Below are 23,787 nucleotides of genomic sequence, written 5' to 3'. Positions count from 1 at the left end.
ACCTAGAAACATAATTGGGGCGAACCGGGTTTCGAACCCACAATCATAGGTTTCTGGCGTTTCCAAAGGACGCAACTCTGCACAGCGAATCGCGGCGCCTTAGACGACTGTTCCACCCGTGCCCCCGTCAATCATTAGAGTTTGTTTTATTGCATATAATGTCATGTCAATTTCACTCGGTGTTTCAGTTCAAAACACACACGTATATAGAGACTAAGGTATACTGACGCGTACATTTCTGATGTTGATTTCAGCCAGACTTTCAACTCTGATTGGAACGTGAGCTCGTAATGTCACGTATAGCTTAAACGAACGAAGCGATAATTACTCTCGTAACCTACATCGCCTCTATTGACTCATTTAGTAATGCCACCAACAATGCCCCTGTTGCGCATGTGCGTATGCTACAGATGTGTAATTAGTGAACAATCAGCTTCATTTAGACTAACAGTAACGTTGCGATGATAGCCTTTGAAGCCATGCATGGTTCACTATGTAACTATTTCAATTTGAAACAAATTATTATTTAGGTCCTCATTGTAACTACTGGTGGCCCTCAATGTGAATAGATAATGTTTTTTGTCGATAACCCACATTAGATATCTTAGAGGTAATGCATACACTCTGTCAGGGTTGTTACGAGACAAACATCGGCCCTCATGATGGATAGATATGAGTCATCTATATTAAATGATACTCAACTGAGGATGCGTCGTGTCTGTAATAGCTCTGACGGGGAAATATAGGTTCGATTGCCTACAACGGTAGAATGATATTGTTTCAGTAGAAAGTGTTTCATAATGTTAAAAGGCGACATTAAAGTTACGTACAAATTCAAATATTATGATGTTTTTGTTGCGACAGCTGACATAGATGTTGTGGAAGGACCAATGACATATATTGAAAATATGTCACGGGCGACACTTATAAAACCTACATACCCTGTTTCATCTACTTTAAACACGTTGATGCCCCTATTGAGGGCAGCGCTGTGGAAAACACGGGCCCTTATCCTAGATAGTAGCTATGGTCCGGGGTAGAACAGGTCTTCAGCAACCCATGCTAGCCGCACAAGGCGACCATGCTTGTCGTAAGAGGCGACTAACGGGACAGGGTAGTCAGGCTTGTTGACTTGGTTGATGCATGTCATCGTATACCAATTTCGTGGATCAATGCTCATGATGTCAATTGCTGGATTGTCTGGTCCAGACTCGATTATTTACAGACTGCCGTCATATAGCTGGAATATTGAGTGCGGCGTTAAACCACAAAGAAATACACAATCGTGGCTATCCTGACGTTTGACGTTTGTAGCATGTACCTGATTCATTACAGTCGAGCTATTCAACCATTAATAAACACATATCTTTCATGCTTTGCTGATCATAAATCCATAGTTTCAAACACAAACAATACAACAAGTGTATATGGTTATCATATCGATTTTAAGAGAGCGTTTCATAGATACAAAGGAATCAGCCTTTTGAATCTTTGGACGTTAAGGCAACTGAGCCAATAACGATTTCTATGTGATCACATTTAAAACATATGTCTCCGAATTGAAAAAAATAACTCCATGATGTGTAAATTAACGTGTTCTGGTGAATGCACCTACATTAAAATTATCTATAATTTGTCAACATATGTTAATGCCTAAAATCGACCATGAATGGTGTTTCATGTTAATACTTGACTTACCAGGAAAACTATTTCCAACATATTTGAAATACCCGGCCTGATTGAGTTGTGTGTGTCCTGACAATTGAGTGACAGAAATGAGACTGCTATTGATTCGCCTATAATATGAGTGAAGCTAATTACATTCCACAAGATGATCCCCAGTAGGCAAAATTACGGTCACACCTGTCTCGCTGGATGTTGACGCATGTGAACTAGCGCCAGCAGGTGTGGTACTGGCAACGACATATTCCACGCTTACATACGTGAGGGTTCGCGGATTCAAAATATGAGTAACGTTAATAACCCCTTTGTGTTCACAACGAAACCTCGTTAACCCTAACATCACTGTTGATGTATACGTTCTTATCAGTTCGGTATATGCGGTGTCCGGATTGTCAGCGTTGCATTCAAGTCGTACCTTATAAGTATTTAACATCACATGGCAGCGTCCGTTATGCACAGTGGGTCCATTTCAATTATTAATAACAACAATTAGTTGATGTTTAAAGTAACCGTGCTGTTATCTTACAACAATGCCAGGGCCCTCTTGCACAAAGTGATCTTAGCACTACGACTATTGTAAGGCTATGTTAATGTATGGAAGTTAAGATAATCTTAGCGCTAAGATCGTTTTGTGCAAGTGGCCCTGATCTGATAGTAAAATTAAATGTAACATGTATAACTATCTAAATAAATAATGAGATCAAATAACTGATTTGCTTTCAATGAATATTAAAAGAATGGGGGTATATATTAACCATATATTAAAACAAATTATTAGCAAAAGAAGAGAAATGACCGAAAATAATCCCATTGAAGAAAAAGCATATTCATTTATAGAATGAAAGAGTGAATGAAGAACAGCAAAAAAAATGACTGTTAAAATATGACTTTGAAAGAAATACCGAGCAAAGAAACTGGTTAAGTTTTGAACGTTGACATTGAGGGTTCAATTCCGGTGTGCATGCTAAGTTGGCGGAAGTGGAAGTCCTCTCAGTAATATTTCAACATAAATAGTGTCTTCTTATTATAGCAACACTGTCTCCTACCCAACTGGTCATGAAGAACAGTGACCGTATGGTTCAATAAGCTTACACATCAACGCGCAAACATCATTTCCGAAGTATTATATTCGACATCCAAGCTTCATATTCCTAATGTAAAAGAGCGGTCCAGATGGCACGAATCAGTAACCATGAAATAAATAAATAATATATTACATATTACAAATACTGACTGTAACATCAGTGGGTTGTGGGTGATGTTTCAAGGGCGTGAAAGGGTACAGGGAACAAAAGCTCGACGTGTGGCCATTATGCGCTGCCCCCCGGTGTCGCCGACTGTCGGCTGTGTACGAACCGCCTTGCATACACTAGTGCTGTTGCATTACGTAGATACAGAGTTTGCGAGCAAGCGCGATCAATACGGGGTTTGTTGAACATGTGTTGAAGGGCACCAATATCTCTACTGATGCCACTTATATTCCGAAAGGAACAGAGTCCCGTTTGCAGGAGCTCAGACCTCGTCTGTTCCACATCGGAAGAACTTTGACTTCCCTTGGGCAAGATTATCCCATTGGGTGACACCGAGTTAATGATCCGGGATCCGCTCCACTGAACATGTCCATAACCCGGTTTATTCATCTGGCCACATTGGTCAGTCTAACGGACCGGCCACGTGGCAGATACCGTTATGGATCATACAGTATGATCTGTGCTTCTGGGTTTGTCCTTTTCATGTTTTATATATTTACTGGTTTGGTTCCAGGACCACGACCAGGAACTCCAAGGAATAGCCCCACCTCCCTCCAAACCTCAAGAGACCTCGGTCTCTTAAGAGAGTTTGGTCGAAGAGGAGTGTATGAATTATGAAACACTGCATCTGTGATGATAAAGGATGGGGGCAGTTTCAATCATTTGCTAGGTCACGTGAGCTTGTGTGACTCTTTAGCAATTATCCCTACCCCTCGGCTGGACCTCACCCCTTATTTCCGTGCCGTACACGTTAAACGCGTGTCTTACTTAACCCATCGGAAGTTAGAAGCTTTTAGTAAAAAATCGACATAAAAAAACCGAGTGAATAATTCAGCATGGGGCGATAATTAATCATCCATATTGTTAATTGAGGTCACAAAAATTCTGACCCTTTCACATACAGAAACAAAGTGCAGCTTGTGTCTGATAAGGTGTCATAATTAGCAATTCTATACTGAAAAATGATGCGTTGTGCAGCTGAGAGCTCAATGTGTTATATAATCATCAGTACAGATGTACCTATTCCTTAAAGATGTGCTTCGCTGAAATTTGTAAAGGAACAACCACCTACCTGTCGCCGAATAAGTCTATAGCCAAGCGAATACACAACACGAACGATCACAGCCCATGCACCGTTCACTGAACACCGTTGCTGTCATTCAGCCGCCATTTTGTCTCTCGCTGCCTCCATTACTCGTTTCGATGTATTGGACGAAATTCCGCATTCACAGCCCAAACTCGAGGCTTTGGTGACACAGGTGTGGGAGAACGGGTAGCTAGTACCCCAGTAACGGCACCGCAAGAAGCTTCCAGAACACTACACCGACCTGTAGATGGTAACAAGCTCTTCCAGCAGTGAGACAGGCTCGCAGAATCTGAAATCTACCTCCTGGTGGAGCTCCAGCATATAAAATGAGAAAATTATTGATTTTTCGCTTCGGCGCTCTGACGATGGAACAAGTGTAACAGATTATTTAGAAAAACACGCGGATATACGGAAATTTCCGATATTTGGAGTTGTTGCTATTATCCTCGTTAGCACCTGAACTGTCGTCGAACAGGCACCGAGGCTGAGTTAGATTACCGTGGCGGCACGGGGGGCCGGGGCAACAACGTCGTACCACCCGGGTTATATGCATTCACCCAAGCTAGCTAAAGGCGACACCGTCCGGCGTCAGTCCTCAGGTGGGTCCACAGCCCTACACAGTTAGTGAACGTTGCTGGTTCCTAGTGTTAAGTCATCCTACTGTCCTTCAACAGTGGATTGGGGCGCGTGTGCAGACGTTGAGATGAACGCGACTCCGAGAAAAGTCCGCTTGTTTCTACAGCCCCGGATGTGCAGTGAGAAAGAGGCCAAATGATATATTCATGTCGTTCAGCTGACGGTAGGATTGATTATAATGCATAGACTCCGTCCATAGTTAAACTTGAATGGACGATTAGGCCCTGTGATTTTCAACACAGTATACAACGAACCCTGGCTCGTCAATTGATCGAAGTAACAAATTGTCCTATTAGCGACTGCAATTATATTCCCAGCCATTCAGCAGTCGGAGAGGCCATGCTGTCGGCTTCTGTCGGCTGCTCTACGACTTGTTGTCAAACGATGCTGATGATGTAATGCTTCCATGACGCCATTCATGTGATACAATCTACTAACGACTCCGCATCTGTTCGCGTGCTACCGTATTGAATGGCAATAAAAGTTTGGCGACGATAGGGAGACGTTACTGGCTCTCACCACTTTCTTGAATTGTTCGTTTTCAAATCACGTACATAATTAGATTGTCACTCTTCTGATTTTGTGAACTTTTTAAAAAAGGAGAAACTTTTTTTCAAATGCTGAAAAAATCGCCGATGATGAGTGTTGCTGCGGTTGATTATTGTTGAATCATTACTAATTCATTTGTGATTGTCCCCTATGGGGAGTATAGGTCCCCGTGACGTGTTATAGTGCCATAACGGTACTCATCTTTGTAATATGGTACATATCTCTATTCCAAGGTCTCGATAGGATATACAATACGACACATGAAATTCGTCAGTTCGAGGAATATCAAAAGAAGTAAAAAGTAGCCTCAGTCAAATGTTTTGGTAGGTTTGAGTCAATTAACAAAACATTAGTTAGAGACTTATTGTACATACAAACAAAAAGTAGTGATTTCATCATGTATGTACATTCAACATGTCCTGCATGAAGGTACTCTTTCGCTTTGAAAGCATGGTAGAAAATCTGCATCACTTTCGGCTTTTCTGCCACATCGAGGTGACACGCCGTGAAATTTCTAAAAATATAGTTAAAACCAACCCACTCACCTTAGTGTATAAACTGCGGGGCAAGAGAAAGTATACACTTAAAAATTGGATTTGACCAAATGTTATCAAAACGGTACAAGGCTTAATGTCTTGTATCTGGGAACCAGCTTAAACTAACCATGACAAGACCTAGTTCACTCTGCTTATTACATCACTATTGAACAGCCACGTTTTGCTTGTTTCATTGTTAACCACCACCAAACATGGGGCATACTTTCCCTCCTCCCCCCCCCCCCCCCCCCCCCCCCCTGGTAGTTTCCTTGTGTCGTTTTGTTATCGATGCATGGCCTGCCAATAAGATACTTGACTACTCGACCGTAACTGATTTTTACCACGCATCGAACATTGAATCATCACACCCGTAGACTAAAATGAAACTTGATTGAGACCAGATGGTAACGTTAAGTGACTTGTCCGTGTGTGTGTGTGTGTGTGTGTGTGTGTGTGTGTGTGTGTGTGTGTGTGTGTCCCGTTTCTATTGCAATCAGCCGTTTGTTCACCTTCTCTGGACGTACGTAAGGTATAACTGTACATGTACTTGTGATCTGACAGTACAATTAATACGCCGTGAACAGTTGCACCTCATAGGTGTGCCAGGATCCGCTTACTATGAGTTTGGATCCCATATCCGTCCTGATTATGAGTATGGTATGAAGATACCATTACAGTGCGTGCTAATGCGTTCATTACAGTGTTACAGTATTCATGGTTACCACAGTGATGAACGTCAGGCCCTGTACCGTGTTACAGTAACCTTCCCTTTAACATTAGAATGACATGCCGCAACTTATTTTTGTATCATTATCAAATGTATTCATATTCTGACTTAAAAGGTTTGTCTTCAACACTTCCATGTTTTGGACTGAACATATCGGACAAGTTTCATAACAACTAAAAGCAATATTCCGTCACTTTAAATCGTTTTGGAGTTGGTCATAAAGAGTCCTTATTATACGCATTACTTCCAAAAAGTGCATATGACACAGTTAGCGGACTGTTAAAGCTGGATTCGTGCCTAATGAACAGTGATTTCCAGAAGTGAACAGTGAAGGTGGCATCAGAATGTGCTCCCAGAAACCAGGAAATAGATATCAGAAAAACGGGAAATAATGACAATACAGTGACAATTACGGAACAACAGATTCAGTTCACACAAAAATTGCATAACACCATGTATAGAATAGACAATAGTTCAATAGCTTAGGTAGGACCGCCTTGGTAGTCTAGTGGTAGAGCGTCCGCCCGGAGAGCGGAAGGTCCGGGGTTCGGACCTCGGCCGCGTCATACCAAAAGACGTTAAAGAATGGTACTTGCTGTCTCTCGGCTTTAGGGGCTAAAACAAGGTATGGTCAGCTAGGAGTCATTATACTATCTGAGTGGGGTATTCATGTTAAACTGCGGCATGGTATCTCAGTGGGCTAGCACTATAAAATCGGAAATTAGAACAAGCAGCCACACAGTGCATTCACGTCTCTATGTAAGTGCAATAATATTGGACGCGACGTTAAACCCCATTTCAGCTCACTACCTTGCATTTATTAACCCTGATCAAACAACTTCTCAGTTAGTGTCGTATGGCGCTCTTTGAAATCTTCGTAGAAAGAGCATGCTCGATTCTACCTCAAAAGTTGAATGTAGACATCAATGCTGGAGATGGAATATTGCTCGACGTAAAGGGAAGTTTACGTTTGGAAATTGGATGTCATCTCTCTTGTCGTTACAGTCCTTGACACCTTTCTGACACTCTGCATCTTTATGCATAGATCTAAACCATTTACCATTATTGAACGATACCAGAAACATGTTTACTAATTGACCAAATTCCCTTGTTTTGAGTTCGCAAATCTTAGCAGAAATTCTGATGGATATGCTTAAAGGAACAGATCATCAAAGAGGGGAGCACAATTGGTGCCCATGGGGATTGATGCTTAAGTGCCCTGTCCCCAAATTTAACATGTATAGGTGTTACCAATGAGGAAATCCAGCATTTTACATACTGCTTTCTCAGTAAACTTTTCATTTTTGCTTTCATTTTGAAGAGTGAGTGAGTTGTGTTTAGCGCCGCTTTTAACAGTATTCCAGTTATATCACGGCGTGTCAGCCTACTGTGGGAGGAAAGCCCGAAGTGATGCAGGTCTCAGACGTTTACCACTTCGGTGAAACCCACGACCACGGGTATGGTGCTGACAAACCTAGAAACATAATCGGGGCGAACCGGGATTCGAACCCACAATCATAGGTTTCTGGCGTGCCCAAGGGACGCAACTCTGCCCAGTGAATCGCGTCGCCTTAGACGACTGGGCCACCCGTGCCCCCTCATTTTGAAGAAGTGTCAAAAATTGAGATGTCACTATGGAGTGGCGCGATCATTTTATTACCTTTCGACATGCTTGTGGTTTTGACACAGAGGTCCATCTATGGTACGACCCAGAATATATAGAGGGCGTCATGGAAAATGATCAATATAAAATTCTTTGGAATAGGCCCGTATACAGCCTCAGATCTATTCAGGCCAACAAACCTGATCTTGTCCTTATATTAATAAATCCATTGAAATCATTTATGTTATTGAATTTTCTGTCTCTGTGGACACCAATGTGATTGACAAGATTCAGGAAAAATATGGTAAATATGCAGACCTCGCTTTCGAAATGTTACGCTTGCATCCCATGTGCCATGTTGTCTGACTCCCCATTGTTCTCGATGTTCTCTTTGGTTTGGTACCCCCAAATGTGTTGACTGACATTGAGAAAGGACCCGGATTTGGGAGGGAATACAGCCCTTCTGACAATCTTAGTAATGCAGAATGCTGCAGTGCTGGGGTTTTTTCACATTCTCTGAGTGAGTGAGTGAGTATGGTTTTACGCCGCTTTTAGCAATGTTCCAGCAATATCACGGCGGGGGGACCCCAGAAATGGGCTTCACACATTGTACCCATGTCGGGAATCGAACCCGGGTCTTCGGCGTGACGAGCGAACGCTTTAACCACTAGGCTACCCTACAGCCCCTTCCTGTGAGAAGTCGCACTCGCTGTCTGGGCTGCGTGACGAGGGGGTAAGGGCCCTGAGCTGATGTTGATCCTAACCACCCTGACTGTGCCAGGATCACCCAAACCCCATTGCTGCATTGTTAATCTGTAACTAATGATACTACTAATAATGATGATGATAATAAAGATAAAATAAATAAAGACGAAAAGGCATTAATATGTTTATAGCTATCATCTTCCCGAGGCAAGGGAGTTAACTGACTGTAAAAGTCCAGTTTTCACCCTTGCCGAACCCTTGCACTTCGCGGGGTAAGACCCGTTTTATTAATCTTGACTGGGCACCGTCATTTTGTTTGAAGAAAATGTAAGTGATATAAGAGGTGGAATCTGATTGGTCAATAGGAGGGACATAGAAGAGACATAGTCACTGGTGGTGCTATGATCGAGCCCAGAAATTCCAGCCTCGCGGCAAGAGTGGAAACTGGATTTTTTAGAGTCATTTAACTCCCTTGCCTCGGGAAGATGATAGATAGGGACAACGTGTGACATATATGAAAATAGATAGGGACAGCGTGTTACATATATGAATAGGTTTTACGACGTTTTTAGCAATATTCCAGCAATGGAACGGCGGGGGACACCTGAATGGACTTCACAGATTAAACCCACGTGGGGAATCGAGCTCGGGTCTTCGGCGCGATGAGCGAACGCTTTAATCACTAGACTGTAATATATAATCATCAATGAAAGCATAAATGAAACCTTATGTTATCTTAAACCACGTGACACTTGGTAAACATTTCGTGCAACATGTGACTGGGGTTCCCGTACGTTACCATCTGCCTTTCGCCCAAAAACCTGCGTCGCCTATTATCAACGCATGTGATCTCATCGCATTGACGTACGATGAGGGAGTCGTGTGTGTGGCTGCACCGAGAGAGCAGCGCAGATCGTCGTTGTGAGCTGGTTCCGGACAGGTTTTACGTAATGATAACGTAATGGTTCTGTTAGATGAACACGATCAAATTTAGAATGTGAGTGAGTGAATGAGTTGGGTTTAACGCCGCTATATACAGTATTCCGTTATATCACGGCGTCAAATTTAGACTGTGAGGGAGTGAGTTGGGTTTAATGCCGCTTCAAACAGTATTTCCGTTATATCACGGCGTCAAATTTAGACTGTGAGTGAGTGAGTTGGGTTTAATGCCGCTTCAAACAGTATTCCAGTTATATCGCGGCGTCAAATTTAGACTGTGAGGGAGTGAGTTGGGTTTAATGCCGCTTCAAACAGTATTCCAGTTATATCACGGCGTCAAATTTAGACTGTGAGGGTTGGTTGGTTGGTTGGTTGGTTGGTTTGTTGTTTAACGCCGCACTCAGCAATATTCCACCTGTACGACGGCGGTCTGTAAATAATTGAATCTGGACCAGACATTCCAGTGATTAATTTCATGAGCATCGATCTACGCAATTGGGATCAATGACATGCATCAACCAAGTCATCGAGCCTGACCACCCGATCCCGTTAGTCGCCTTTTACGACAAGCATAGTCGCCTTTTTCGGCAAGCATGGGTTGCTGAAGACATATTCTACCCCGGATCTTCACGGGTCAGACCGTGAGCGAGTGAGTTGAGTTTTTAACGCCGCTTTCAAGAGAATTCGAGTTACCAAGGGGTCAAAACTAGAATGATTAGATTGAGAATTTAGAACTGTAACTCAGATATCACAACATCTATAAGCTATATATGCAATAATCATTGTTTTATGATATAAAACTCAATAATAATACAGCTATAATTATACTAATCCACGTTTAATATCAGTGATGAAATGCTGTTTCCGTTTTTGCAATGACAACTTGCATGGATCAACCCCGGATCTGAAATGCCAAGTAGCAGTTATATTTCAGTGCTGCCTGGGCGTGTCACTGCGACATTTTCCGGCGCTTCACGTGTCATTTCGGTCAAATGAATCATATATTGTATGAGTACATGGAATGAAACCCTCATATCTTCTTTGTGGATGAGTCATTGAATGAATATTGGTATACGTCACAGGCGACAATATTTCATCGATATCGAGGCTTCCTTAACTGAAAGTACTCAACTCTGTGACCGACTGATCATCTTTACAGTCAGGTGGGGCCAGGTAGCCTTGTTGTTAAGCCCCGGTTTCGATTCCCCGCACGCTTAAAATTTTGAAGTCCATCGCTGCTGCTCCGCGTTGAGTTTTTGCTTAAATATGGCTAGAAGCAGATAAGAACCGAACTCGATCACTCACTGACTCAATACATTTCAGATCTTTTGTACCCCTGAATCCACTGAGAGACAACCCCGTGGGATTTTATCCCCCCAACCCCTCCACCAAAACAACATATGTCCCTGAATATTCTTGTAACAATGATTATGCTTCATTTCAATGCAAAATTCCAGCCCCATTGCCATGCCATTTTCCCCTTGTCACCTGCTGGGTTACGAGATGTGATAAACGTCCACGATATGCTGAATGTTCAGGGTGCCCTCAAACATTAATCTGACCCCTTGATAAAGCTGAACTATTGTTGAAACTAGAGAACAAACACACCGTGTATACCTTGTATACACTAAACGTTGTTTGTCGCATAAGACCAGTTACAGAAGTTGGAATACAATGACATTCATAAACAGATCAGATTGGAATATTGGCTGAATGACATGTACTGCTGGTCGCAGTAACTGTAGACTAATGTATCAAGGTCAAGGTCGATTTCTTGGCGTGACCCTATGGAAAAAACCTGTGTTTGTGAAGAGAGGAGTTTCAAATTGACCGGCTGGTCAGGCTTGTGTGTCTTACTACCCTGTTGGCGTTGGTCGTTGCTCATAATATCAACCACTGGTTTGTTTCGTCCATATCAATTTTTTACAGGTCGCCTTGCTGTTAATACTCTTACCACAAAGCGATCCAGTGTTCAGAACATTTAAAAAATAATGAATGCGTCATTTATTTGGATGGATGTGTGCCTTTAAAACACACTGGATTTCCCCATAAATTTGATCTTGTCTACTGACAAAGTAAATCATCACTTGATAGATGTATCAGGCTTTGCTGGTCTTTCATTCCGCTAGCCTTTACATTTATCCATCTGTCTCTTATTCCTTTATTTCTCTAAAGACCCTTTTATTCATTCGCCTGCAGCATATACATGGTTAACTGACAGTTCAAATTTAAACTTATTGCCTACAGTATATTCTGTTTATTAAATTCTGTTTCGTCCTTCGTGACCGAACCGCTTCGATAATTTACAACAGCTCCCATATTGTGTGTGAAAATGCCCCTGACGGTCGGTGTCTAGTTCAAATATAAAGCACTAATTGATTAAAATGAGGGCAGTGTGATTTTTCAGTGATGCTGATGCCGCTTTAATATCACAAAGGTAAAAGCACGGCATATACCTACTGACACGAACTTAAAGTTTGTTACACCGGATGCGGAGCAAGCAGTCAGGTCCAGACAAACCAGTGTCATCAGACACGTGGCGTGTTGTCAGGTCCAGACAAACCAGTGTCATCAGACACGTGGCGTGTAGTCAGGTCTAGACAAACCAGTATCATCGGACACGTGGCGTGTTGTCAGGTCCAGACAAACCAGTGTCATCAGACACGTGGCGTGTTGTCAGGTCCAGACAAACCAGTGTCATCAGACACGTGGCGTGTAGTCAGGTCTAGACAAACCAGTATCATCGGACACGTGGCGTGTTGTCAGGTCCAGACAAACCAGTGTCATCAGACACGTGGCGTGTAGTCAGGTCCAGACAAACCAGTATCATCGGACACGTGGCGTGTTGTCAGGTCTAGACAAATCAGTGTCATCAGACACGTAGCGTTTATTGCCGGACATGTAGCATATAGTCAGGTCCAGATAAACCAGTGTCATCGGACACGTAGCGTTTATTGCCGGACATGTAGCATATAGTCAGGTCCAGACAAATCAGTGTCATCAGACACGTAGCGTTTATTGCCGGACATGTAGCATATAGTCAGGTCCAGATAAACCAGTGTCATCGGGCACGTAGTGTTTATTGCCGGACATGTAGCATATAGTCAGGTCCAGATAAACCAGTGTCTTTGGACACGTAGCGTTTATTGCCGGACGCGTAGCATATAGACAGGTCCAGATAAACCAGTGTCATCGGGTGGGCGGTCACAAGTCACAAGTTCAACATGGACGTGGGGCGGTCGGGTAGCCTAGTGGTTAAAGCGTTCGCTCGTCACGCCGCAGACCCGGGTTCGATTCCCGACATGGGTACATTGTGTGAAGCCCATTTCTGGTGACCCCTGCCGTGATATTGCTGGAATATTGCTAAAAGCGGCGTAAAACCAAACGAACTCACTCACTCACTCAATATGGACGTATTCAACCTCCGATTCCACTGTCAGATAATGACATTCAATTTCCAGCATTTATCAAGTCGTCAAACTGATAATCGTCATATTGTGCTGTTCTTGTAAACTTTGACATTTACTTCACAAGTGATGCTGTGACTCCGTACTTGTCACTGTTTGTATAGTCATATTTCCTCCTTCAGATACCCACCACGCCAAACCCTCCCACCTCCCCTCTCTACCACTGGCCCAATGCCAAACAAGGTATGGACTCGCAGAGCCGTTCGTCCAGGGAATACATTGACACATTCGGTTGCGTGACACAGGCAATATGACTGTAACTATCAGCTTCCACAGCATATGCTTTTTGTTGGGAATATAGGAAGAATGTATGTAGATAAGACTTACAGTAATATTATTGTGCTGGTATATTTGTCTATTATCCTCTTAAAGTCTCTCTTGCAGTCGATGAATACTGTTGGGTTGATTTTCGTGTTCGGTAATCGAATATTATTTTTGCATTCATATCAAATTTAAGCAGTTTTATGTTAGGTTTATTATATAAGCCCTACAAGACTGGCGAATAATAACTTTGTATTTGATCAACCAGTGCTCGAGGTATCAAGTGATATAAATGTCTTAACTTTAATTTTGTGAAGGAATTACTATGGTATCTTCTGCCAATCTTCTGTGACTATTTTATATCAGGTTTGAATACAAGACTTTGGCGAAGAATAGATTTTATTTGATCAGTCAGAGGTATAATTTTTAAACATAATAGTTTTAACTACAGAATATCGTACTTAGTGCTAAACATGAAATTGAAATTGTTGATGCCAATCTACTATGATTCTGCCTCTGTATCACCTGACAATCTCCCAATCCCACTGTACCGACAAAATGCCAATAGAGTGCAGTTGATACACCTTATCAATAGTAATATCTGCCTCTCCTCAGATCACACGACGTTGACATGAACTTTTCCGAAAATGGCGTTGGCAAAACAATCTCAGTGCAGTAAGTGACCTTTGTAGTTTAATCGACAATGTCGAGCCATTTGTATTCGTGGTAACAAGGTGACAATCGACCGAATGTCTATTATATATCATGTCATGTTACATGGCAATACCATCACCACAGAGTGGCCAAAAACAGTGTGGCGTGGCGTTGATTGACGTGGCGTTGCGTGGCGTTGCGTGGCGTGGCGTTGAATGACATGGCGTGGCGTGGAGTGGGGGTGAACAGGCATACGTTTATTTGATGATCGATAGAGACAGAGCTGCTGATGGTTGTATTTTAATTAAGCCGTATACGAATTGGCATGTTTTCTTTCTAGACAATTCACTTAGTAAAAAACAATTTTGAAAATAAGTTGGTATCGTTTCTTCTGGACACTAGTTTATTTTAATTAAGCCGTATGTTATTTTACCATTTGTTATTCTTAATGTAAGGGGAACAAACACAATTGTGTCAACTGTTAATAATACATACCATGAATAAAGAAGTTTATTCCCTAATTGATAGTTTTCTTGCAATACAACATTTGGTATTTTTGTAAAGGTACTAATGCCGCTGGACAGAACGTCTGCCTGGGGAGCGGAAGGTCAGTGGTTCGACGGCCGCGTCATATCAAAAGACTTTAAATGATCGTACACTAAACTACGTTTATAACGAACACGCTTATTACGAACTTCCGGATATGCTTATAGCGAACTACGGTTATAACGAACATGCTTACAACGAACTTCCGGATATAACGAACTGTTTCTTGGTCCCGTCCATTTTGTGTGTGTATATGCTTATTCCGAACTACGGTTATAACGAATTAAAATTAGTGATCCATTTTGAGTTCGTTATAACCGTAGTTGACTGTTCCGGTTTTAACCCAGCTTGGCGCTCGGCATTAAGAGGATAATATAAGGACAGAGCCAGTCTTATGTGTCTAAGTGAGGTATTCCATGTTAAACTGCAGAATGATATCTCAGTGGGCTGGCACTATAAAACTTGCATAAGTCCCACTAGTACAAGCAACGAGGAACACACGTGCATGCACGTCGCTATGTAAGTGCCTTAATCTTGAACGCGACGTAAGAACAATTTCACCTCATTTATTAAGGTTACTTTTGTTTAATGGTTATAAATATTATAGTTGTCCTCCTCCAATCCTCATATACAGATCGCCGAGCTTAATTCCCGCTAGAGGCGACGTTGGTGGCCCCTCACCTCTGCCTAACATGTGAGGTCGATGTTGTCTATGTCGGCATGGCTTCCATCCTAATGTGTGGTGCCGTTGACAACCTCGCCTGCCGTCTACACACTCACATACATCTTTAATACACGCCTGGCTTCTTTGTCACATTACAGACTTAACATGACAGCGCACTCTTCACAATCAAAACTCTTACACCCGTGTAGCGTCATGGAATGTTGCATCTGGAAAGGTACGACTTAAAGTCAGATGTGCATATCATTTTTTACCGATGCGTGGCGTGGCGTGGCGTGGCGTGGCGTGGCGTGGCGTGGCGTGGCGTAGCGTGGCGTGGCGTGGCGTGACGGTGGCATTGACCGTCGTTGCGTTGCGTGGCGTGGCGTGGCATTGAATGACGTTGCTTAGCTTGGTGTGGCGTGGCGTGGCGTGGCGTGGCGTGGCGTGGCGTGGCGTGGCTAGTTGATGAAGCTCTCGGTCATAACGCCGAAGACAATTTCGACTCTCCACATGTCAGATGTCCCGGCCGTGTGAGTGATTTAATATTGCTAAAGGGTAATAAAATGTAAAATAAAAAGCACCCAAACACAATATATAGAATCCAGTTTCAAAATATAAAGATGATAATAACTGATGATAAACTAAAGGCATAAAACTAAAAAAACAAACAATCCTCTCGATAACAGATGCTTAAAAAGAGAGCTGTTAAAGAGCGGTAAGTACCAATGTCATCACCACTATTGAAGCATTTGTGTATCAAATGTAATGTTGAGGTATATATCAGACATATGTGACAAGGACCAATGTTTGATTTCATTCATTGGTATCATGTGTGAAGCCAATTTATGGTGTACTCTGGAATATTGCTGGGGGTCAGGGGTGATCTAGTCACCTAAGGCCCCCTAATTGGCTGTGCAGAGTTGCGTCCCTTGAGCATACCAGAATCCCATGATCGTGCATGCACGTCGCAATTTAAGTGCAATAATTTTGGACGCAACTTTAAACCCCATCTCACCTCAACACCTATCACATTAGACTGAATGCAGCGCACGGCACTGTAAGAACGATGTGGTCAGCTGATTACATATTGGCTATTTTACGATCGAATTTTACATTAATAAATTTTAAAGACTAAAATAAGAAGATCAACTGGTTAAAGCAGAATTTGTAAGCAAAAGTCGAAATGATCTTGGACGCGACGGTAAACCCAATTTCACTTCACCTCGCCTCACATTAAAGGATAAATATTTTGAGGTTGAACTTTTGAAAATAATTCATGTAGTGAATCATGTAGTCATGTTCAACATGCAGCTAATGGTTTACTGGTGAAAAGGAGCCAAATGGTCAAATCAATGCCAAAAGACCATCCTGTAGGATATCTGAACATTTGCGTTGTATTTGCTGAATATCACATTTACCACAGTGTGTGAAATTGCTTGTTATTTTTTTATGTCTCATTTATATATTTTCTTGATTTTAATCTTACTTTGATCAGAATCCAAAATTCCCCAGTTTCATGTTAGAATATACATTTAAGAGTATAGTTCCGAATATGTTAATATTTGTCAGTCACGAGTAAAAATTCGAATTTGTCGTTCCTGTATATTAAGTGCATGAAAACAACATGTGGAGAAAAGAATCATTCATAAGACACAATGCTACAGGGTAAAGGTTCTAGCTTAGGAATCATCCGCGGATGGGCGAGGCGGCGTGGTCTCATGACTAAGCAAGGTTGTGCAATCCTGGACAGAGAGGTGGCCCAGTGAACAATACCCGAGCTTCTGTCGATAAATCTCTAGAAACATAAGAGGAACCTTACACAACAGAGTCAAACTAGTTAAATATCTTTGTGTCACACGCAGAACATGGTACCTAGAAACCATGGTAAGGACGGGGGGCACGGGTGGCCCAGTCGTCTAAGGCGACGCGATTTGCTGTGCAGAGTTGCGTCCCGTGGGTATGCCAGAAACCTATGATTGTGGGTTTGAATCCCGGTTCGCCCCGATTATGTTTCTAGGTTTGTCAGCACCATACCCGTGCTCGTTGGTTCCACGGAAGTGGTAAACGTCTGAGACCTGCATCACTTCGGTGTTTCCTCCCACGTTAAGCTGACATAATATAACTGGAATAATGTTAAAAGCGGCGTTAACCCAACTCACTCACTCACTCGCCCATGATGAGGACCGTGTGACAAATGAAATCTGCACAAAACATTTATGCAGGGGTTAAAGCCATCAAACTTTTATTGAAATCGTCTACACATCGTCATCACTTTTGAAACAGATGTTCTGTTCAGTGACAGATTGACCAAAGGGAAACAACCATCGCCTCCACAGATGGACACCAAGAGGACCACAGGTCACTCAAAACCCTCTCCTAAAGAGTTCTCCATAACGGGCATCCTCCATAACGGTCTGAGTGAGATGTTGATGTATCTCATTCCTTTTACATGCAACACTTTGTACCAACAATTTACCTTTCGGTAAACCCATTCTTGGTTGGAATATGACCTTAGCGTGCACGAGGACTTGATTCTTCCTGGCCTGCAACACCAGAAACACTTTCTGACCGAAGGTAAATGGGCCAGTCTGTCTCTATGTGGTGATCATGTGTTGCAGCCTTGAAAGGAATGTCTAAACAAGCACACACGTCACAAATGTAGTCCATGAGAGTGGATTTCAGATTAGAATGACGCCTTGTCTCATTACGCCTTTTCATCTCACCCTTGATCCTCTGAATGAAGGACTGTAGCGATGACCACTTCACTTTCTTTGATTGGTCTTTCTCATGGTATTTGTGTCCTGTATGCATATATGATTGGCTCGTTTCTAGCTTTAGGGAGACACAAGTTGGTCATTTTACCAATGCCTTTCTTAAGGAGTCTGTTCTTCACAAATTGTTCCGATGAACATTATTTGAATAAATCTGTTTACCATGTTTTATAGTCTATCATCGCCACCTTCACCCAAAAGCACACTTCTATATAGCAAGAAAAAGGAGATGGACACTATTGTTCTGCATGAAATACCACCTCTGTAAATCGTTAGTTTAAATCAAAACGGTTGTCTCAATAAAACTCAAGCTTGTTTTCTTTACAGTTCTAATTCAAACGTACATGTGTTTAATAAATACTAGTTTCAGTGTTAAAACACCTTAAAACGAAAATAACAGCGTTGTGTATGTAAGACGCTCTGGTGTTTTTCTATCAAATATGGGGGCATGACAATATTTATAATCGCAAATGAGATATACACATGAGGAATAATTAAGCATCACCCGATTCAAAATCAAATTACGAAAAATAATGACAAACCCAATTGAACACTTTTGGAATTAACTTGGCCTCCAAGGAGAGCTAGATGTCCTCCAGTTCAAAACCTGAATGAACTGACCCGGATACTGCACCAGAAATGGCAGATGATTGCAATTTTGGAAAAAAATCAGACGCCTGGTGAGCAGCTTGAGGAGATGCCTCGCGAATGTCCTCCACGAGGGAGGGGCACGGGTGGCCCAGTCGAGTAAGGCGCCGCGATTCGCTGTCCCTTTGGGCACGCTAGAAACCTATGATTGTGTTTCTTGGTGTCGGCAGCATACCCGTGCTCGTGGGTTTCACCGAAGTGGTAAACGTCTGAGACCTGCATCACTTCGGACTTTCCTCCCACATTAAGCTGACACGCCGTGATACAACTGGAATATTGTTAAAAGCCGTGTTAAACCCAACTCACTCACTCACTTACTCGCGAGCGAGCGTTGGATACTGTAGATACTGATTGCAGAGTCAGCGGTTATTCGTGGGTTGACATTACCCGTTTTTCACTGCATAATGTGACAGTCCGATTCGTGGTGTGGTTTTGGTGCTGATGGTTGGTTTTTCGGTTTACTTGCATAACGCTAATCAATCGGTCCTGACTGCTGGTGTCAGCTTCATTATTTGTGTGGTGGTGGTGCAAGGCATTCTGTTTGTCAAGTTAATTTGTCTTTTCTCGTGTTTCCAACTATGAATCACACCCACCATTTTGAATGTGGCACATATCCGAAAGCGTGGTCGGTGCTTGAGTAATGCTGAGGTGTGTACATCCACACCATAAAGCCTCTTATACCAGACTGGCCTATCTGGTGAACAGGTCTTCCACAACAGCAGCCTGTGTCTTCACATGTCAAGATGTCGAGATACGGCCACGTCCATCCACAACCGTGTGCATGTCCTCCATTCATCGGAAGGCAGTCAGGTCAGGTCAGCGCGCTGGTTTTAATACTGGTCTCAGTCACGGGCGTATCTAATTGGTTTATTGTTTCTAAACACTCGACAATTCCTTTGTGTCAAGGCCTCAACAACATAAGAATTCTTATCACATACATTTCTTTCCGCCGTCATACACCTGGAATATTGCAGAGTGCGGCGTTAAACAACAAACACAAATACAAACAAACAAATTCCTTTCGGCGTGAGACACGGTTAGGGTCGTAGTAAGCACATACTTATATGGATACATATTACTATCCCTTCTTTTCACTTAGTGAACCACTAGTGTTACCTACCTAACGCTGTAGGGGGGGTGGGGGTAATTGTGCTACATATTGTTGGGGCCATAAGTGACGATAGACAACATTCCTCAAGATAACATCTGTGTGAAATTCAGGGACTGGAAATTTACGAAAGAGGTAGGTATCCCCGTGGACACTAACTGTTCCCTCCCTTAGTGATGCTCGTAATGGCCAAGACAAAGCAATCTGGCCAAGACGTGTGAAATATATTAAAAGCTACAAAACCCTTTCTTTAGTCATAAGAAATATTTGCTAAAAAGTCCATTGTACGATTCTGACTATATCATAAGCATGGGTTTATGACTTTGAGAAATGGTGAGCGTAACCTGCCCCACCAGTGGCACCCGTCACAACAGGGGTACAGAGTGTTATTTAAGGTATAAACACACACGTGGCACCCTTCACCCTTTTCAAAATGTTACCATTTTGACCCCCCTAGAACATTGTCGACCGCCTCCGTGGTCTAGTGGTAGAGCGTCCGCCCGGAGAGCGGAAGGTCCGGGGTTCGATCCCTGGCCGCGTCAAACCAAAAGACGTAAAAGGTGGTACTTGGTGTTGCCCTGTCTGGCGCTCGGCATTAAGGGGCTAAAATAAGGACTGGTCGGTTCGGAGTCAGTATACTGTGTCTGAGTGGGGTATTCATGTTAAACTGCGGCATGGTATCTCAGAGAACTAGCACTAAAAATCGGCATCAGTCCGGACTAGTACAAGCAGCCACACAAGCACACGCACGTACATGCACGTCGCTATATAAGTGCAATAATCTTGGACGCGACGTTAAACCCCATTTCACCTCACCTCACCTAGAACATTCTCCAATAGAATGTCATCGACCTCAGTTCAGTGTCAGTCTGACCTCCAATCTACATGCAACCAGTACCAATCTAGCTGAATCATCCTTCGATGATTGAATCCATCACACGACCGTTCCTTCAAAACGTGTCCCCAACGCTACAAAACAACCCCACCCTACCCCTCCCTGTCCCAACCCATACTATCGTAGTTCATATACACATCGTTGTTCACGGTGACTTTAGATTTTTAGACAAGAACACTGTCTGGGGCGATGTAAATATTTCACAACATTAGCAACTTGTGGGGTTAAATAATATATTATCGCGTGACTGTGTCCAGAGATGCTTTCCGAAAATGTCCTCAGCGCCCTTGTACATGGAACGCCCGTCATGGTATGGAGAGTGATGTTGCCCAACAGGTACACGCAGACCTGCGGCCTAAATCCATACTACACTTCCCAATCACATCAGAATGTACGTTTGCATTAATGAGTCAGCCAGTATGGTTTTATGCCGCTATTGGCAATATTCCAGCAGTATCACGACGGTGAACAACCAAAAGGATGCTTCACACATTGTTCCCTGTGTTACGGGCGAACGCTTTAACCATTAGCTTACCCAACTGTCCCTTTTGCTAAATGGGCATCGTCGAAAGATTATATTAATAATTTGTTAAATTCCTGTACTTTTCGACACCGTTTAATTGTCAATACGTCAGACAATAAGAAGTATCTTAAAACCAGCATGAGTGAGAGAGAAACATTTAATGACGTTTTGGAACAGTATTCAAAGTTCAAGGCCACAAGGCTCAAGGTCAGGATCGTCGATCGGAAATGCCAGGTCAGTGCCACATTATTACTGGAAGGGAAGCCTGGTCGTTGGTGAATGAAACGTCGTCTTTGTCAATCGGCTCCTTTCTGACCTCTTTGTATACTTTGCAACAACAAAAACGAAACGCAAAAGTGATTTTAGATGTATGTATTATATAGCATATCAATTACTCAATAGATGGCAACCGATTGTTGAAAATTGGCAGACATCGTTGTCATTGACCCAGGTTCCATAAGGGACACATGAAACAGTAGATTTTCAAGGTGAAGACCATCTGTTCTCAATTCTCGTATGACTACCACCAGAGTCCAAACCTGAATGCCATCGTCGTCCCGTGGCTGCAAACAGATCCCGAATGGTGGCCTGGCGAATGATCACTCACTCTGTCTGCAGGGTTTGTGCCAACTGTCGGTGGTTCTGTGGTTGGTGCTGACGTGTTCGCAGTCGTTGATCCAGTGCATCCCATAAATGTTGGATTTGGTTTAAATCTGGAGACCACGACGAGGCATAAAACGGCATACTCTGTGATTTTAACACCAGGTCTGTCTAAATGACATATCGCGTGAGTGAGTGAGTATGGTTTTACGCCGCTTTTAGCAATATTCCAGCAATATCACGGCGGGGGACACCAGAAATGGGCTTCACACATTGTACGCTTTAACCACTAGGCTACCAGACCGCCCTGACATCTCGAACTGGTCGTCTAGCGCTGAATACCTTCAGCGCGTTAACGGTTCCTCACTGTTTCGGCTGATATCCTGCGCAATCCTGGTATTGCCGTAGTTGTAAAGGTTGTCGTGGTGGTTCTTTCACGTAAGTCACGTAGCCGTATGAATATGTCCTGTGCTCTTGTAGTGATACGTGGTCGACCGGATCCGGGAAGGTCCCGTGTTGTCCCGCGTGTATGGAAACAGTTCCACTGTCTTGTATTTGTTTGTTTGTTGTTTAACACCGCACAGTATTCCAACTATATGACGGCAGTCTGTAAATAATCGAGTGTGGACCAGACAATGCAGTGATTGACATCCACGCAATTCGGACACGATGACATGCATCAACCAAGCGAGTGACCACCCGATCCGGTGAGTCGCCTCTTACGACAAGCATAGTCGCCTTGTACGACAAACATGGGTAGCTGAAGACCTGTTCTTCCCCGGATCTTGGCTACTGCTGAAGATGATTCTCCTGGTTGTTGTCGGCCGATGACATTGTTGCGTTGGTCATCCGTCACCCGTGGCATGTTTTCGCTCTTCACTTGTTGTAGGTTGTGATGGTTTGCAAACTCCGCTGCATTTTTATGCAGAATCCAACGGTTAATCTGAAATTCAATACAGAGAAGTTCGCCTTTGTTAAAGTATGAAGGAAGGGAAGTAACCCTTGTTTCTTAAAGTGATTGAAGCGCCTGTAATATATATGTAGGTTCGCCATTGGCATACTATATTGACCTTGAGTACAAGGGATGCGTGTACGCACAGGTTACAAGTTCTTTATTCTTTCAATGCGACGTTTCTGTACATCTGCTCGTAACCAAGCAAGTGTTATTACAAATTATTTTCCAGGCCTCTTCATTATATAACTTATATTTTTAAACGTTCAAGCTTTCATTTCCATTGTGTTCTTGTTTGAAACTCAACATGTGCAAGGGAAAGTATTATTCAAGAGATGTACATTGTAAGATACTTTAGGGATTGACTAATTGATATCTTGTGGGGGCGGGTTCTGGGATTTTCTAACCATTATGTTCAGCTTCGGCTGCAAAGATATTTCTTTTTTTTAAACTATGAGACTGAATAATTTTTTTAAGAAAAACACCTTGCAACAATGTAATATTTGTGGCCGGCAATTTTCAGGGATCATTTATTTTTTTCAATAAAATCCCAGAACGTCCCAAACTCTACCGCGACATTTTCACCATGTGACGGCAAATGAAACAGGTCAGTATATTCATGGCAACTGAACTTGAACTCATGTATAATACTTACGCGTTTTTTTGTTTTGCTCTTTTGATATACTAATTGAACAGGGGCACGGGATCCTCGTCGTCTAAGGCGCTGTACGTCGCTGTGCAGAGACATATGATTGTGGGTTCAAATCCCTGTTTATCCTGATTATGTACCAATGTTTGTCAGCACCATAGCCGTGCTCGTTGGTTTCACCGAAGTGGTAAACTGTCCTGTGCCACTACGGGATTTCATACCAAATTTAGGTGACACCGGATAAAACCGGAATTTTGTTAAAATCGACGTTAAACCCAGCTTACTCACTCACTCTTTACCAACATGAAATAACGCAATGGTAAATGTCTTGTCT

General features: G+C 42.8%; 1 protein-coding gene across 8 annotated transcripts in view; it reads right to left on the bottom strand.

The window, feature by feature from the left end:
• Positions 1-4,857, bottom strand: part of LOC139443097 (sodium channel protein para-like) — a 115,005-nt gene extending 110,148 nt beyond the window's left edge. For all 8 annotated transcript variants that reach the window (XM_071224030.1, XM_071224029.1, XM_071224032.1 and 5 more), the window contains exon 1: positions 4,006-4,857. The gene's annotated coding sequence lies outside the window, so the exon portion shown is untranslated. The remainder of the gene's footprint in view (positions 1-4,005) is intronic.
• Between the last annotated feature and the right edge of the window lie 18,930 nt (positions 4,858-23,787).

Source organism: Haliotis cracherodii, unplaced genomic scaffold (genome assembly GCF_022045235.1).
Source record: "Haliotis cracherodii isolate W230 unplaced genomic scaffold, xgHalCrac1.p SCAF_5, whole genome shotgun sequence".
Lineage (NCBI taxonomy): Eukaryota > Metazoa > Mollusca > Gastropoda > Lepetellida > Haliotidae > Haliotis > Haliotis cracherodii.
The sequence above is the reverse complement of the archived record's forward strand: the minus strand, read 5'-3'. Positions and strand labels throughout refer to the sequence as shown.